Source organism: Bos grunniens, chromosome 8 (assembly GCF_055505025.1).
Source record: "Bos grunniens cultivar Pamir isolate PY7600 chromosome 8, Bosgru_T2T1.0, whole genome shotgun sequence".
NCBI classification, from domain to species: Eukaryota; Metazoa; Chordata; class Mammalia; order Artiodactyla; family Bovidae; genus Bos; species Bos grunniens.
The window spans coordinates 52970916-52990783 of record NC_141172.1 but is presented as its reverse complement, the minus strand read 5'-3'; the positions used below and the strand labels follow the sequence as shown (position 1 = coordinate 52990783).

General features: G+C 39.5%; 1 protein-coding gene across 35 annotated transcripts in view; it reads right to left on the bottom strand.

The window, feature by feature from the left end:
* The window catches only part of LOC147367073 (GTP-binding nuclear protein Ran-like), a 462878-nt gene that overhangs the window by 348931 nt on the left and 94079 nt on the right, over positions 1–19868 (bottom strand). For 4 of the 35 annotated variants that reach the window (XR_015169796.1, XR_015169791.1, XR_015169792.1 and 1 more), the window contains one exon: positions 17868–19182. The exons of the other annotated variants lie outside the window; for them this stretch is intronic. The gene's annotated coding sequence lies outside the window, so the exon portion shown is untranslated. Of the gene's footprint in view, positions 1–17867; positions 19183–19868 lie in introns of those variants that run through there. 35 annotated transcript variants of the gene reach the window in all.

Here is a 19868-nt window from a genome sequence, read left to right as displayed (position 1 = left end):
CACCCAAGTCCAAGAAACCCAGAGAGTCCCAAACAGGATAAATCCAAGGCGAAACACCCTGAGACACACATTAATCAAATTAACAAAGATCAAACACAAAGAACAAATACTAAAAGCAACAAGGGAAAAGAAACAAATAACACACAGGGGATTCCCATAAGGATAACAACTGATCTTTCCATAGAAACTCTTCAGGCCAGAAGGGAATGGCAAGACATACTTAAAGTTATGAAAGAGAAAAACCTACAGCCCAGATTACTGTACCCAGCAAGGATCTCATTCAAATATGAAGGGGAAATCAAAAACTTTACAAACAAGCAAAAGCTGAGAGAATTCAGCACCACCAAACCAGCTCTTCAACAAATGCTAAGGGACACTAGACAGGAAACACAAAAGGTTTATAAACTCAAAGCCAAAACAACAAAGTAAATGGCAACATGATCATACTTATCAATAATTACCTTAAATGCAAATGGGTTGAATGCCCCAACCAAAAAACAGAGACAGGCTGAATGGATACAAAAACAAGACCCCTATATAGGCTGTCTACAAGAGACCAACCCCAAACCAAGGGACATATACAGACTGAAAGTGAAGGGCTGGAAAAAGATATTTTATGAAAATGGAGACCAAAAGAAAGCAGGAGTAGCAATACTCATATCAGATAAAATAGACTGTGAAATAAAGGCTGTGAAAATAGACAAAGAAGGACACTACATAATGATCAAAGGATCAATCCAAGAGGAAGATATAACAATTATAAATATATGTGCACCCAACATAGAAGCACTGCAATATGTAAGGCAAATGCTAACAAGTATGAAAGGAGAAATTAACAGTAACACAATAATAGTGGGAGACTTTAATATCCCACTCACACCTATGGATAGATCAACTAAACAGAAAATTAACAAGGAAACACAAACTTTAAATGATACAATGGACCCGTTAGACCTAATTGATATCTATAGGACATTTCACCCCAAAACAATGAATTTCACCTTTTTTTCAAGTGCACATGGAACCTTCTCCAGGATAGATCACATCCTGGGCCATAAATCTAGCCTTGGTAAATTCAACACAATTGAAATCATTCCAAGCATCTTTTCTAACCACAATGCAGCAAGATTAGATGTCAACTACAGGAAAAAAAACTATTAAAAATACAAACACATGGAGGCTAAACAATACGCTTCTGAATAACCAACAAATCACAGAAGAAATCAAAAAAGAAATCAAAATATGCATAGAAACAAATGAAAATGAAAACACAACAACCCAAAACCTATGGGATTCAGTAAAAACAGTGCGAAGGGGAATGTTCTTAGCAATATAAGCTTATCTCAAGACACAAGAGGAAAATCAAATAAATAACCTAACTCTACACCTAAAGCAACTAGAAAAAGAAGAACTTCAGTGTTAGTAGAAGCAAAGAAATCATACAAATTAGGGCAGAAAAAAATGAAAAAGAAACAAAGGAGACCATAGCAAAAATCAACAAAGCTAAAACCTGGTTCTTTGAGAAGATAAATAAAATAGACAAACTATTAGCCAGATTCATCAAGAAACAGAGGGAAAAGAATCAAATCAACAAAATTAGAAATGAAAATGGAGAGATCACAACAGACAACACAAAAATGCAAAGGATCATAAGAGAATACTATCAGCAACTACATGCCAATAAAATGGACAACTTGGAAGAAATGGAAAAATTCTTAGAAAAATATAACCTTCCAAAACTGAACCAGGAAGAAGTAGAAAATCTTAACAGACCCATCACAAGCACAGAAATTTAAACTGTAATCAGAAATCTTCGAGCAAACAAAAGCCCAGGACCAGAGGGCTTCACAGCTGAATTCTACCAAAAATTTAGAGAAGAGCTAACACCTATCCTACTCAAATTCTTCCAGAAAATTGCAGAGAAAGGTAAACTTCCAAACTCATTCTATGAGGCCACCATCACCCTAATACCAAAACCAGACAAAGATGCCACAAAAAAAGAAAACTAGAGGCCAATATCACTGATGAACATAGATGCAAAAATCCTCAGCAAAATTCTAGCAAACAGAATACAACAACATATTAAAAAGATCATACATCATGACCAAATGAGCTTTATCAGGGATGTAAGGATTCTTTAATATCCACAAATCAATAAATGTGATACACCACATTAACAAATTGAAAGGTAAAAGCCATATGATTATCTCAATAGATGCAGAGAAAGCCTTTGACAAAATTCAACATCCATTTATGATTTAAAAAAAAAAACCCTCCATAAAACAGGAATAGAAGGAACATACCTCAACATAATAAAAGCCATATATGACAAACCAAAGCAAACATTATCCTCAATGGTAAAAAATTGAAAGCATTTCCCCTAATGGCAGGAACAAGACAAGGGTGCACACTCTCACCACTACTATTCAACATAGTTTTGGTAGTTTTAGCTACAGCAATCAGAGAAGAAAAAGAAATAAAAGGAATCCAGATTGGAAAAGAAGAAGTAAAACTCTCACTGGTTGCAGATGACATGATCCTCTACATAGAAAACCCTAAAGATTCCACCAGAAAATTATTAGAACTAATCAATGAATATAGTAAAGTTGCAGGATATAAAAGTAACACACACAGAAATCCCTCGCATTCCTAAACACTAACAATGAGAAACCAGAAAGAGAAATTAAGGAAACAATTCCATTCACCATTGCAATGAAAAGAATAAAATACTTAGGAATAAATCTACCTAAAGAAACTAAAGACCTATATATAGAAAACTAGAAAACTATAAAACACTGATGAAAGAAATCAAAGATGACACAAGTAGATAGATAAATATACCATGTTCATGGATTGGAATAATCAATATAGTAAAAATGAATATACTACCCAAAGCAATCTATACATTCAATGCAATCCCTATCAAGCTACCAACAATATTTTTCACAGAATTAGAAAAAATAACTTCACAATTTGTATGGAAATACAAAAAACCTTGAATAGCCAAAGCACTCTTGAGGAAGAAGAATGGAACTGGAGGAATCAACCTGCCTGACTTCAGACTACACTACAAAGCTACAGTCATCAAGACAGTATGGTACTGGCACAAAGACAAAAATATAGATCAATGGAACAAAACAGAAAGCCCAGAGATGAAGCCACACACCTAGGGACACCTTATCTTTGACAAAGGAGGCAAGAATATACAATGGAGAAAAGACTATCTCTTAACAAGTGGTGCTGGGAAAACTTGTCAACCACTTGTAAAAGAATGAAACTAGAACACTTTCTAACCACATACACAAAAATAAACTCAAAATGGATTAAAGATCTACATGTAAGACCAGTAACTATAAAACTCCTAGAGGAAAACATAGGCAAAACACTCTCTGACATAGCTCACAGCAGGATCCTCTATGACCCACCTCCCAGAGTAATGGAAATAAAAGCAAAAATAAACAAATGGGACCTAATTAAACTTAAAAGCTTTTGCACAATGAAGGAAACTATAAGCAAAGTGAAAATACAGCCTTCAGAAAGGCAAAAAAATAATAGTAAATGAAGCAACCAACAAAGAATTAATCTCAAAAATATACAAGCAGCTCCTGCAGCTCAATTCCAGAAAAATAAGTGATCCAATCAAAAAATGGGCCAAAGAACTAAACATACATTTCTCCAAAGAAGATATACAGATGGCTATCAAACACATGAAAAGATGATCAACATTACTCATTATCAGAGAAATGCAAATCAAAACCACAATGAGGTACCATTTCACGCCAGTCAGAATGGCTGCCATCAAAAAGTCTACAAACAATAAATTCTGGAGAGGGTGTGGAGAAAAGGGAACCCTTTTACACTGTTGGTGGGAATGCAAACTAGTACAGCCACTATGGAGAACAGTGTGGACATTCTTAAAAAACTGGAACTAGAACTGCCATACGACCCAGCAATCCCACTGCTGGGCATACACACCGAGGAAACCAGAATTGAAAGAGACATGCGTACGTCAATGTTCATCAGAGCACCATTTACAATAGCCAGGACATGGAAGCAACCTAGATGTCCATCGCAGACAAATGGATAAGAAAGCTGTGGTACATATACACAATGGAATATTACTCAGCCATTAAAAAGAATGCGTTTGAATCAGTTCTAATGAGGTGGATGAAACTGGAGCCTATTATACAGAGAGAAGTAAGAAAGAACAACACCAATACAGTATATTAACGCATATATATGGAATTTAGAAAGATGGTAACGATGACCCTATATGTGAGACAGCAAAAGAGACACAGTTGTAAAGAACCGTCTTTTGAACTCTATGGGAGAAGGCGAGGGTGGGGTGATTTGAGAGAATAACATTGAAACATATATATTATCATATGTGAAACAGATCGCCAGTCCAGGTTCAATGTATGAGACAGGATGCTCAAGGGCTGGTGCACTGGGACGACCCTGAGGGATGGGATTGGCACGGGGGAGGTAGGAGGAGGGGTTCAGGATGGGAACACGTGTACACTGATGGCTGATTCATGTCAATGTATGGCAAAAACCACTACAATATTGTAAATTAATTAACCTCCAATTAAAATAAATAAATTTTAAAACAAAACAAAAAACAAATGTCACAGTTATTATCTATGTTATTATCAAATTTTTTAAGAAACTCAGCAATCTGAGCCAATGGAGTAAGGTGAATAGAAATATTACACTGTTTATTGTGTTACCGTTATAAAATGTAAGAACTATAAATTCTGAAACAAAGCTGCCTCCAAGCCTTTGGGACAGATTGTAAACCATTTATCTTAGTTCCACTCATAATAAGACCAAGAGAAGACAGAATACTTTTCCCCAAAATTGGTTCTGAACCACGGACCAACCTACCCAGCCAGCTTGGAATCTACCTAACTGCATGGTTTAAAGGGATCTCGTGAGTGACTGTTGGATATTCCCATGATCTACTAGCTTCCCATCCTCTAAAAAAAGAAGCATGTTTCCATTAGCTTGAAATGATCGGTTCTAGGACCCCAAATTGGCTCACAGTAATAAGTTTCTTATCTAAGTAATCATAAGTCATCTGTTTAAAGCTTGTTTTTATCATTGGAGAAATACTTCCATAAAACTCAGTAGCACATGCTTTTTATATAATTTGAAAAATCAACAATATTTAATATATTCAGTTGACAAGTATGTTTTAAGCACCTCCTTAGTGTCTGGCACTTTGCTAGTCAATGGCAACGTAAGATGAACATGGTTCTTACACTCTCAGGTCTAAAATAGTCTGGCAGGAAAAATAGGCAACAGCAAGGAGATATTATAAAGCATAATAATATATACTAATATGGCAAGTTTGATATTCTAGAAGTACATTTTAAAAGCACTCAACAGATCTTACAGAAATATGACATACACAGAGCAATCATGTAGGACTTCCTAGAAGAAGATCTCAGCCAGTAGATCTGAAGGATGAGTAGAATCAACCAGATGAAGAAAAAAGGGAACAATCTTTTAGGCAGAGGGCACAGCTACTAACATCTTCTCTCCCTCCAGCTATGACCTAAAGATTTCATTCCCTTCAGAGCAAAAATTTAAGAAACATTTTGAAGTCATCATTTTTCTTGGCCACTCATGTGTATTTGGCAATCCCTCTTTCTTGAAACCCTGGCTTCCCTTAGCTTATGTGACATCACAACACACTTCTTGTCTCCTTATTACTCTGACTTTTGGTGCTTTTTGTAATTTCATTCTCTTTCTCTGTTAAATCTTGACTTTCCTCAAGGCTTGGTCCTGTGCCCTCTCCTCTTGACACTCTATGTTCTCTCCCAAAGTAATTGTATTAAAGCCCACAACTTCAATTACAAATTCTGCAGGGTGTCTTACAGTGTTTGTCTCCAGCCTCGACCTCCCCTCAGAGCTGCAGAACACCGACCTCTCCACTTCCTCAGCTCAGAGGCTCCTCAAACTCTGTCCACCAAACATGTGAGTCACTCTGGTGTTCTTCCATCACCTCCTCTACAGGGACTGTCTCCACTGCCATCCAGTGACCCAGCCCAACACCTGGCAGTTTTCTTTGACAGGCCCTCCTTTATTCACCTCTTGTTTAATCCACCACCAAGTCCTACTGACTTTACCTCCAAAATCTCTCTCAAAACAACCCCTTACTCTCCACGTCCTCCATTACTACCCTAATCCAAAACAGGGCATCAGTTGCATGGATTACAACCACCTCGTCCCCCAACAGATGCATTCCTCACATCCTGTCAGCCTCCCTCTCCATATTCATTCTGCAGACAAAATGATCCTTTGCAGACATTTTATCCTGCTGCCCCTGCTTGAAATGCCTCAGTGACTTTCAACCACCTTTAGTACAAAGACAAACATTCTTTTTTCAAAGCCTACAAAGCTGAGCACCATCTGATAGTGCTGACTCACCTCCACCCTCTCCAGCTACACTGACTTCCTGTGATGACTCATCATCATTAAGGATTCCCTTGCTGGACAGGACTTCGTAAATCTTGTTCCTTCCTATACTGGAGACACCTTTCCTTTCTCTTCTTCTCCTAGTTAATGCCTATTCTGACTCATCCATTTTACCAGGCTGACCTGGTAGAACTCTTTGACCTGGCTGACCCCATCTCTCTCCTTATCTCTGTGACAACATTACAGTTTATTTGATTATTTAATCATTATTTGAGTAATTATCATCTCCCTCACAAAGACCACAACTCTTTCTACTTTTATTCTCTCTTTTATTCTCCTTTATATCTTCCAACACCTAACACAGGGCCAGGATCATCAAATATAGCTTTTGAATTAGTTAATATAACATGTGCAAAGGCTCAGAGAAAATTACACATACTTGAGAAGCTGGAATGTAAGGTTGGAACCTCCAGAAGAGGGAACAGATGGAGAGAGTCAAGCCCAGAGAGACTGATGAGAGGCAGGGCAAATAGCCACAAGAAGTGATGAAATGGAAAGTCCCAGCAGCGGTCTTGACAGGATCAAAACTGTATAACTCTGACATCCCTGCAAAGGCTACACAGGAAATGCAGCCAAGTCTAGAGACAGAGAAAGGATTTCAGCTCCTCAGTAATCTGGGAAGTGAATGACTGACTGAGAAATAGAGACTAACAGTGGTGACAAGAAAGACTGGAGAAAACTGGGTTGATCTGAAAATCAGAAAATGAGAAGGACTCAGCAAGACTATTGGAGAAGGCAACGGCACCCCACTCCAGTACTCTTGTCTGGAAAATCACATGGACGGAGGAGCCTGGTGGGCTGCAGTCCATGGGGTCGCTAAGAGTCAGACACAGCTGAGCAACTTCACTTTCACTTTTCACTTTTATGCATTGGAGAAGGAAATGGCAACCCACTCCAGCGTTCTTGCCTGAAGAATCCCAGGGACGGGGAAGCCTGATGGGCTGCCGTCTATGGGGTCGCACAGAGTTGGAAATGACTAAAGCGACTTAGCAGCAGCAGCAGCAGCAGCAGCAGCAGCAACAAGACTATGGCCCTTTGTCTTCCAAATGAGGCTGCAATCACCTACTAATTTCAGCATCCTGGACCCTGTCTTTTCTGTCCCCAGAGAATTGAATGTACTGAAAGCAGCCAGATGCTCTCTTATCTTGTATATCCTCTTGACTCCAAGGGTCTTTTTAGGTCACGCTCCCTGATCCAGAACCTTTCTTCTGTAAGTAGCTCCCTGCTACGTGCTACATTATGCCATAAAGTAGAAAAAAAGTTCAAACATTTGAGGAACACTGTAGGCAATTAAAAAATTTAGCCTCCACAGATGAATGGATAAAGATGATGTCATGCATATATACAATGGAATATTACTCGGCCATAAAAAAGAATGCAACATGCCATTTGCAGCTACATGGATGGACCTAGAGAATGTCATACTAAGCGAAGAAAGAGGCAAATACCATATGCTATCACTTATATGCAGAATCTAAAATATGACACAAATGAACTTATCTATGAAACAGAAACATATTCACAGACATAGAAAACAGTCTGTGGTTGCCAGGGGTATAGGGGAGGGAAAGATTGGGAACTTGGGACAAGCAGATGCAAACTATAATTTATAGAATGGATAAACAACAGATTCCATTGTATAGCAATGGGAACTATATTCAATATCTTATGATAAACCATAGTGGAAAAGAATATGAAAAAGAATAGATACGTATAACTGAGTCACTTTGCTGTATGCCAGGAACAGACAACAGTGTAAATCAACTATACTTCAATTTAAAAAAAAAATCAGGACTTAAAATGCTCTGATTAACACAATGATTAGGATTAAATGCTATTTAATAAATATACTAATGATATATAAGCACAAGCTTTAGAAGCCCCAAGACTCTCCTGGGGGTGACTGTTTCATTTAAGAAGGGACTTTGGATCTGAATCTTAAAAGCTGAGTGAAGTTTAATGTACAGAGAACATGTGAAAGGCATAGAAGAGAACATCCCATGTAAATTCATGAGCTGTTATAATAACGTGACGTGATCAGATTTGTTTTTTTAGGAAAGTAACTAAACCAGTCATATTGGTTTCCTTAGCCACCTCTCACTTTTCTTCCTCATTGGTACCATTTAGTATTACACTGTGAATTTCTTTTAGAATCTCTCTGGACTATCTTCGCTTTTAGAGAAGAGCTAGCTACTAGTAGAAACAACGGGCTTCCCAGGTGGCTCAGTGGTAAAGAATTCGCCTGCTGACACAGGAGATGTAGGTTCAGTCTCTGAGTCAGGAAGACCCCTGGAGTAGGAAATGGCAACCTGCTCCAGTATTCTTGCTCAGGAAATCACATGGACAGAGGAGCCTGGGGGCTGCAGTTCAGGGGGTCGCAAAGAGTCAGACACAACTGAGCATACACACACACAGTAGAAACAACAGGATATCATGTATCGCACGCTTGTTTCTTTACACCAGATTGGTCTCTGAACTGAGCTGGTCTAGTGGGCGCTGGGTTGAGTCAGTAAATCTGGCACCAGGTCTTCAACAAGACAACTCTTTATATATGAGGAAAGACTGCCCTTTGCTCACCAATTCCTATAATCACTTCAGGAGAAACTACAGCAGCTCAAAAGAAGCAAGTGTTCTAACAGGAATCACACAACCCCAGGTATCATATATAACATTAGGGGGGAAAAAAAAAGTGATTCTGGTTTTCACTACTCTTTAATTGCAAGCAAAGTCTGCTGTGTTTCACCTTACTCATCTCCTCTTTCTAAAAGAAAAAGAAAAACCACATTTATTGGTAACCCTTAATCTAAGATGTAACTATGACTTCCTGCCTTGAGCAGGAATACGGGCCTTCCAACTTCAGCTGACTGAATGCCTGTGCTTTGTGTCTGAGTGGCCATGAACCTCTACAGTCCCGGGGCTGTATACTCATCAGCACTTCTTCACACCCTCAAACTTCCATTATGGATAAATACCCGCAACACATGTTCTCCCTTCATATCCTGGGTGAACTCTTAATGGTCCTATCTCCAAGAAACAGGCTCATTCCCCAACCCCTAAGTATCAGAAACCAAGGATTTCTTAAAGACAGGGAGAGGAAAATGCTCGTTAATGAGCAATCGTCTCCTGGGAAACTCACAAATACACACCTACCCCATCATCATTCTCATTAGCCATAATGTCAAAAGGAAGAACTAAGATAGAAGGGTCAACAGCACTTTTCAGCCTCTGCCAGGAAAAGACAGGTTTTTTAGAGCTGAAAATGGTCCCTGTTGAAACTGTCATTTCCAGATTACAGCTGGCAGGACCCGGAGCGGCAAGGAACCGACAGGAAATCACCAAGCCTGCTCCCAGCCGGCTCCTTGGGAATAGCAGGCCGCCTGTCAGTGTGCATCTCTGCCCACAGACGTGAGCAGCTGGGCGGCCGCAGCTCACACACCACCTGACAGCCCCATCTCCCGAGGCCCCATATTATTACAGCCTGCCCTTCTGCTGGCGTGGAATTAACTTGTTCTGACGCTGTGACAGTTCTGACGACTACACAGTTTGAGGCAAGGAGTTGGGTCACACACTGCTACATGCATGGGCTGTCACTAACTGTGCCACGAAAACCAGACAAAACCTTGTCAGGGGAGATCAACTCCTCTGGAGACAGAGGTAAGTGACTCAACTCGTGGCCCTCTTGTGAGGGGTTTGTTCAGTTCAAGGACAGGATCGGCTGACAAAAGGACCTGATGTTTCAGAAGGACACCATCGACTACAGCACAGGGACAGAGGCATAGATGCAGAAAGAGAAAAACACACTGGGACAAATGTGAGAGTGCTAAAGGAGAAGGGCTGCTAGGAGGTGGCCAGAGAAGATCGTGTCCTCACTTTTGAAAATCAATGGCGTAAACTCCCAAATCACACCAACTTCACAGCCATAAAACCTCCAGCAAGGAACGATGGCAGTCAACCTTGGTTTTACTAAATACGGTATCTACTGCATGCCTGACAGCATGCCAGGTATTAGAAAGGCTATAGAAACATAGCATGTGACTCCTAGATTTGGCAACCTTACAATTTAACTGTTGAGGTAAGACTCACTTTCATAAAAAGATATAAATGTGTTAAACATAACCCTCTTTCCCTAGGCCAGTATGCTCTGTGGGAATCTGAAGACCCAGGCTAAGCTCCAAAGAGAGACAGACTAAGAAACAGGGATGCCCAACAAGAAGAAATCAGAGAGAAGTCACTCCAAAGCTCATCACACCTTCCTTGGGCTGCTAATGGTCATAATTTCAGCTATTCTTTCCTCTCTTTTTGATTGTGCCTGAGGCAAGGCCCTCCAGGGTCCAGGCTAAGAATCAGCTGACTTGGTTTTCACACATCACAGCGGTGTGCTTCTTAACGTACCCCCTCCTGGAAGTGCTCACACTCCGAGATCCTGATAACTCTGGTAAGCCCCAGGTTCATACTTCTGTCTCCTCCAACTCCTATCCAATCAAAACTCACGCAAGTTAAGTGATAGGAACAATGTGAGTATATGTCCCATGGCTGTCCAACTAAAGAGATGGGCTCTGGGGCAGTTAACTATTTATTAACTGTGTGGCCTTAGTCAATTTAATCTGTGTTTCCATTTTTCTTACTTGCAAGGACTTATGTAAAAAAGAGAAATTACATGGAAGTGCCACACATGGTACCTGATATTTGGAAGACAATTAATAAAAGCTGGTTGGTTTTAATCCTTTAACAATGACACTGAATACCTAATTAAGTGTAAATGGCTATACAGTCTCTAAGTCCTTAATAATATAGTCAGTTCTCATTACTCACAGATTCTACATTTATGAATCCACCTATTCACTAAAATTTACTTATCACCCCAAAATAAATACTCATGGAACAATTTTGTGGTTGTTCACAGATCTACATAGAATGGAAGAAAATTTGAGTCACCCAGGGCACACGTTCCCAGCTGAGGATGAACAAAGTGACGTTTTGCCTTCTTTCAGCACTCATATTGTATGTAGACAGGTATCCTTTTCACAGTTAATTTAATGTCACATCTTTCACATATTGGGGTACTTTTTTGGTGATTTCACTGTTTAAAATGACCCAAAAGCATGATGTTGAAGTGTTTTCTAGTATTTCTAAGGGCATAAAGGCCGTGATATGCCTTCAGAGATAATATGTTTTTTATAGACATTCCATTCAAGCATGAGTTATGGTGCCATTGGTCATGAGCTCAATGTTAATTAACACTATGTATTAAATAATGTGTCTTTAAACAGAAACCCACACAAAACAAATGAATTGATCGGTTGACAGAAATGTGAACCAGGAGCTCACAGGCACCTAACTCTATTTCCTTTAGGAGCAGCAGTTCAGACTTCGCTAATTCAGCATTTGATGTCACTTTACAGAAAGCACCTGCCAAGAACAATGAGAATCAATATATATCCTTTCTTCATTTAATTTCCACATCCATCCTGTGAGGCAAAGGGGTAATCAGAAGGTTCACTAAATGCATCAAGACAAAGGAACAACTTTGTCTGAGTATTGAAGGATCTTAGAGCACAAAGGACCTTGGGAGAGAGGGGAGGTGGGTGGGCAATGGAATAGACAACATCTGTTGATTGCAAAGGGCTTCACTAGATCAGAGGACAAGGTGGTAGGTACTAGGGCTTTGTGGCAGATTTATACCTCTATGAGGGGGTCTATATTAATAATAAATAATTTGGGATGACTGGATAGATGACATGCATTCTTCTTTCCCTCGACTCTCTCTAATGAGCTTAAGCATTTGTATGGCATTTGTCTACAATTAGCATGATAGTAGGTGATACGCTAAATCTGGGGTAAATTTCTAAAACCAAAATCTGATGATATATCAGAAACATCAGAAGAGTTTTTTCAGTCAACCTCTCAGCTAACTCAGGCAAGAAAGATGAAAAGATTCAATATGTCTCTATCTGGAAATCATCTCTTCCTTGCTTTCATTTCCTGCCCTAAACACACTCTCTCTTGGACAGCACAGGGATTTAAAGAACTCTAAATAAAACGCTTCTTTCAAGGAAGTTTAGAATTACTGTTTAGGGACAGGAAGGGAGCTTGATAGCCATCTGTTTCAATTCCCTCTATTTCAAACAAGAACTCTGAAGTTATGGGAGTTACTGTGACAGACTGGGAACCATAACCTATTTCCAACCCATAACCAAAGCCCAATTAAGTGGACTTTCCATATCTATAATTATGACACATATGCAGATTTTCCAGGAGAGCTTTGGTTTTGAGGACATTTGGTCCCTTCATTGCTCTAAGAGTACTTGTATCTGTTAGTTTCTGGGTCAGATAATACGGTCACTACAAATATTATGCTACATTTTCTCTAACTGATAGCTAGACTTTAAGTTCTATCCTCCTGTGGCTATTCATCCAAGACTGTGGCTTCTCTTGTCACATCTGTATGAATGATCACCAAGTCAAGAAAGAAATTCATAGAATTTTACAAGAGATAGACTAATTGGTCATTTACTCAGTCCCTTTGTTTTACTGATAACGGTGAAACTGAGTCTCCAGGAGGCTAAATCGTGACCAAAACACAGCTAGCAAAAGAGAGATTCCGAAAGTAAAATAAGCCTCCTATAAATATTTTAAAAGTATAAAGAGATTGGTTAACATACTTGCTATTTCAACATTATGATGGACCTAAGGGTTGCAAGAACATCAGAAGAAGCATTACAAAACATACACAATACAACGGCAATGACAAAGACTTTCATTCGTCTCCCAGGTGAGAGGCTGCAAGCCGGTTTCCTCAGTACATAAGGCAATACTGACTGGGTTATATCAACATGAAAAACAAGTGCCCTGAATAGCTACCTGCAAAAATAACCATGAAAACATTTACCAGGGGTTTACATAATAGAAGGAATACCTTGAACAAAATACAAATACCTGGTCTACATTTTAACAGTGCTTATAAGTCAATTATCATTTCACACCAGAAGTGACAGCAGGGACACTGTCAGGCTCTTAGTGATAAATAGACACAATAAGACTAAGCTTTTAGGTCATTTAGAATCTTCTCAAACTGCTAAAGGCCAGCAGATCACATGAGATGAATAGTTGTTCTAAATGATTAAGAAGGCAAACAATAATTTGGACTCCCTAAATCTTTGCCATTAAGGAAAAGCCTTGTTTAAAAGGCACACTGGGTTATAAATTAGGGGGTATCTGGCAATGGAAGTGCATGGATACTCTCATCACACTGCCCTCCCTCCACAAAGGACATGCTGATAACTGGGCTTTACATCTGCTTATACAAAATAGCTGAGTCACTGCCACCACCTCTTCCTTGGTCTCAGTGACTCACAAGTCTTGCCCTTCTAATCCATCCTACATTCTTTGGTCCAGGCATTTCTGCATGAAACATCATGTTACTCATTCCAGTCCCTGCTCAAAATCCTCAGTTACTCAGAGGAAAGCCAAAGTTAGGAAGTACCATCTGGGACAGAATTCCTTCATTCTGTCTGGAGTGATGTCCCAAGATCTGGGGTCAAAGGAAGACAAAAAACAACCTGGAAGACATTACTATCCTAGTGCAGCCCAAAAGCCACCTGGGCTACAGGTAGGTGGCCCTTATGCTTCAGTTTGCCTGGCACATCACAGTTTGTGCCTATTATTCCAGCTGGTAGCATCCCCTCCAACTCTAAAACAGGCTCTAGTTTAGATGTTTAGAAATGTCATGATAACCCTAGTTCTGACTATTATGATGCCTCGTGCCCTCCACCAACAGAAACATTTTTTTTTTACCATAAGTTACAGAACCCACAAGGAGCCCATCAGTATGGTACATCATAGTCCTCTGACCTCATCCTCCATGTGGCACTGCATAATCAGCCTGAGAGTGAGGAGGAAAGAGCATGAGGATGGGCAGGATCAACCAGCCAGCTAGTAAAAAACTTAATCCTCTGTCCTGAGGTTGCATTCCATGTTTTCCCTATGTGCCCTTGGAACCTGTGATTCTCCATCTGAAAACACAGAAGGGCTCAGGTTTTACTAGACATCTTGATGCATGTCTGCCTCCTGCCTGTCCAGCCATCCCTAGGTTGGCACTGCTGCTGCTGCTGCTGCTAAGTCGCTTCAGTCATGTCTGACTCTGTGCAACCCCATAGACGGCAGCCCACCAGGCTCCCCCGTCCCTGGGATTGTCCAGGCAAGAACACTGGAGTGGGCTGCCATTTCCTTCTCCAATGCATGAAAGTGAAAAAATAAAGTGAAGTCGCTTAGTCATGTCCGACTCTTAGCGACCTCATGGACTGCAGCCTACCAGGCTCCTCCGTCCATGGCACTAGGTAACCAGAATTATACTAGCACCTATATTAGCCAGGGGAGAGGCTTGAAGGTATAACTTTAATTGTAGTTTTGAAGGTATAACTTTGCTGAATCCTGGAATAATTAAAATCTAAATCCTGATGTTCAAATGCCCCATGTATTCCTACTGAAGTTCTTCTAACAAGAAAGGAATTTTAAGAGCATAGCTTGGAAATAAATATTTATAATCCTTTGATTACACAGCTATTAACTTTTTGTATATTCCCTCCTAATTTTATAGTCTCCATTACACCATACATTTAATTTTATATGATGCTTTGATCAAAACTACTTTTCCAAGTTGTAACATAGAGTTACCAAGTGTAATTGCAGGAGCTTCACAAAGGTTTTTTTGAATTGATATATTATAATTTAATAATTTCTCTGGTTTTAATATTTTGCTAAGCTCTGAGAATAATAAGGTTAAAAAATAAAAATAAATGCTTTTTACTGAGTAAAATATTTTTGACTCTTTTTGAAGATCAAACTTCAACTGTTGAAATAAATTTAAATAGCTCTAGTACCTTTTTCATACATTCATCACAAACTTGAAGAAAATAAAGAAAATGGCAAATGAGAGAGAAAAGACCAGAAAAGGAAGGGGGGAGGGGCATGGAGGAGAAAAGAGAACAGGAAGATAAGCAGAGGGAAGGACTTATAATTACAAGGATAAATTGAAGGTCTTACTTCTGTTCTGACATTTGCTTCATGTAAATGATGAAAATACCATACAAATTCATTTGAATACATGTCAAGTCTTTCCATGAATTATAATAAATGTCAGCCTCATTCTAATATTTAAAAACAAAAGCTATCTATAACTCAGACATGACCCTTTCCCTATTGTCTACTCCATCATGTAAAATATCCATTGCCTGGCCTTTAAGGCCTTATATACTCCAGCCCACAGAGCCAAACCAATTTTTCTGCACATAGAATTTCATCTCTAATCAGAAAGACATTCTGGGAAACAAACACAGAGAGGCTGCAGTTTCAGCCATGGAGCAGTAGCCTACATCAGAATCTGACTACTACAACTAAGAATTAAAAGTCTCTGGACAAAATTATTAAAAATAGAAAATGATCTGTAGGCCCTAGAGAATAACTAAAAGTATGCATAAACTGGAGGGCAGTAAACCCTTGAAATGGGAGAATTGAACCAAGAGAGAGCATCCCTTTTACAGCTTTTCTCTTAAGTGAACTCCTTGGCCCAAGGGATGTTCAGGTAGAACTTGATGTTTGAGAACAGAGTCCAGGGTCTCCAGAGTAGCTGGACATTAAGAAAGGAAATCCAGAAAATGAAAGCATCAAAGAAAGGAATCCCTCAATCTGATATATACACTATTCTCAAATCATTGGCTGACTCTGTTACATCTACACAGGAAGACTGCAGAAATCCAGCAGAAAGCAACAGCTGGAAGGCTGGTGATGAGCAGGAATATTTGGTGCTGCTCACTGAAGAGCAGGAAGAGTTTAAAGTTGGAGTGTTTCCAAGTTATAAGCTTTTGGTAATAAATACCTTGGTCTTTCCACTGAAATCCAAGGAGGACATGTCTTAGGATTGACTTGTATGTCTCTGAAGTATTAACCCTATCAATACAAAGGGCAAAAGTAAACATACCCATCTTAATAAAACAAAGCCTCTATAAGTTCAGCCAATAACTTCGTTGCTTAGAAGAATGTTAACTTACTATTCCAAGATTTCATAGACTTTCAAGCAGAATTTTTTAAAAAATTTAAACCACATATATAAACATCAGAGTTAAGCAGCAGAAAACCAAAGGTAAAAAAATCATAATAGCATTCAGAGAGAGAAAAAAAGAGCCTCTTCATGAAAGTGAAAGATGAGAGTGAGAAAGTTGGCTTAAAACTCAACATTCAGAAAACTAAGATCATGGCATCCAGTCCCATCATTTCATGGCAAATAGATGGAGAAACAGTGGAAACAGTGGCTAACTTTATTATTTTGGGCTCCAAAACCACTGCAGATGGTGATTGCAGCCATGAAATTAAAAGACGCTTGCTCTTTGGAAGAAAATTTATGACCAACCTAGACAGCTTATTAAAAAGCAGAGATGTTACTTTGCCAACAAAGGTCTGTCTAGTCAAGGCTATGGTTTTTCCAGTAGTCATGTTGGATGTGAGATTTGGATTATAAAGAAAGCTGAGCACTGAAGAATTGATGCTTTTGAAGTGTGGAGTTGGAGAAGACTCTTGAGAGTCCCTTGGACTGCAAGGAGATCCAACCAGTCCATCCTAAAGGAGATCAGTCCTGCATATTCATTGGAAGGACTGATGCTGAAGCTGAAATTCCAATACTTTGGCCACCTGATGAGAAGAACTGACTCACTGGAAAAGACCCTGATGCTGGGAAAGATTGAAGGCAGGAGGAGAAGGGGATGACAGAGGATGAAATGGTTAGATGGCATCACCAACATGATGGACATGAGTTTGAGTAGGCTCTGGGAGTTGGTGATGGACAGGGAAGCCTGGCGTACTGCAGTCCATGGGGTCGCAAAGAGTCAAACACGACTGAGCGACTGAACTGAACAGGGAAACAATAAATAATAAAAAAGAATACTGAGTTCTCATCAATAACAGTGGAGGCCAGAAGACAATAGAGTATCTTTTTAATTAAAGGATAAGGAGAAAAGGGGAGAAATCTATCAACCTAGAATTTGATATTAAGTGAAAATATTTTTTGATGTTTCATGATACTTCATGACACTGAAAACTGATAAAGACATTCATCACCAAAAATGATAAGAAATTATAAAAAAAATTATTTTGAGAGAAATGAAAACAAATGGAAACTCAGATCCATAGGAATGAATAAAGAGCACCAAGAATAATAAATATATGAATAATTATGAATGAATTTTTTTCTTCTCCTAATTTTCCGGTAGAGGTATTAAATTGTGCCACTGCTTAAGAAAAAGTTGACAGTCTCTCATAAAGTGCACATCTGATCTATAAATGTGTGTATCTAGTATTTCCCTAAGAGTGATGAACATGTATATTCACAAAAATACTTCAAAGAATGTTTATTATGCATGACTCATAACTGCTAAAAACTAAAAGTGATCCAGATGTCCATCGACAGGAAAATGAATAAACAAAACTGCAGTATACTCAATTAATGGAATACTATTCAATAGTAAAAAATGAGTTACTGGGACTTCCCTGGTAATCCACTGGTTAACAATCTGCCTGCCAATGCAGGGGCAGGGGTTCAATTCCAGGTCCAGGAAGATCCCACATGCCACTGGGCAACTAAGCCCACGTGCCACATTACTGAAGTCCCCAGTCCTAGAGCCCTTGCTCTGCAACAATAGAAGTCACCACAAGGAGTAGCCCCCGCTCGACACAACTAGAGAAAACCCTGTGCATTAACAATGACCCGGCACAGCCAAAAATAAAAATAAAAATGAATGAAGTACTGACAAACAGCATGGATAAATCTCAAAAACATGATGAGTGAAAGAAACTAGATTCACAAGAATACATAGTGTATAGTGAAAGTCGCTCAGTCATGTCCGACTCTGCGACTCCATGGACTACACAGTCCGTGGAATTCTCCAAGACAGAATACTGGAGCAGGTAGCTGTTCCCTTCTCCGGGGGATCTTCCCAACCCAGGGATAGAGCCCAGGTCTCCCACAGTGCAGATGGATTCTTTACCAGCTGAGCCACCAGGGAAGCCCACATACATCGTGTATGATCCCACTTATATTAACTCCTAGAACAACAAAAAAAAACAACTGGTTTTATGGAAATGGAAATCAAAAAACTGAGTACTCTGGGAGGGAAAATGACTGGAACTGGAAGGAAACTTCCTAGATGATGGAAATTTTCTTTATAATGATGGTAGTCAGGCAAGTACATGCATTTAACAAAACCCATCCAACTGTACTCTTAAGACTTGTGCATCTCATCGTACATAAATCGTATCTGTACTAAGAGTCTCAAATCAGCACTGTCCATCTTCCAGAAATATGTTTATCTGCTTTGAGATTAGCTCATCCAGACCCTCCAAAAGCTCTTCCTCCTCCAGAGAGCATTTCTTGACAGTGCAAGTTTCCACGGAGTTCTCTCTTCTCTCAAGCAGTCCATGTGTTTTAGCTTTATCATCCTGTAACAGATGGCAAGCTTCTTGAGGGCAGGAACTATACTTTATGCACAAATGTCAGTGCCAAGGGCAAGAATGTGGTTTAGCTCATCCAGTGGGCGAGGCACCCTGCTGAGTGTTCTTGTGTGAGTGAGACATTCTCAGATTGGTAAGGCACAGATTCAGCCCTGGAGGCACACCCGCTCCAGTGTTGGAGGTACACAATTCATCCTGATCCTAGGAAAACGGAGAAAACAAGAAAAGAAAAGCATCCCATGAGAAGTGGGGATGGAAAATCAATTCCAGCTTAGGAGATCTGGAAGTTCTCACTGAAGAGGTTTGAATTCAATCGAGATATCAAAAGGAAAAATAATACTTCCCATTTATGTAATGCTTATTACATGTCAGGCATGGTGCTAAGTATTCACGCACAGCATGTCATCTGATCCTGATAAAAATTCAATGAGGTCTGTGCTGTTTTCTCACATTATTAACGATGAACTAGTCTTAGAAACCATCCAACAAGGCCACATAGCTAGTAAGTGTCCAGTAAGTGGGTTTAGGCACAAAGATGCCAAACAGTGGGACTTGATGACACTGCTCTATATTAACAGGGAGAAGAAGAGGACTGAGGTATTTCACAAAAAAAGACAAGCAAGTCACAGAAGAGAGTGCATGGAACTGTAGCATGTGATAATTACAAAGCTGGAAACAGACGACCTTAAAGACCAGGCTCAAATTTTTGGACTGTTTCCTCCATGCCATAAGTACACTCTGTCTGAAAGCTCTTCACTGGTAGGTTTCATAAGTAATAAGTCAAGGGATCATTTTCTAAGAAATATTTAATATAGTTAGCTAGGAAACTTAAAATAATACAGTTATCCTGTTGTCTGCGAGACTGCTTGCTTCCCTCATGGTTCAGT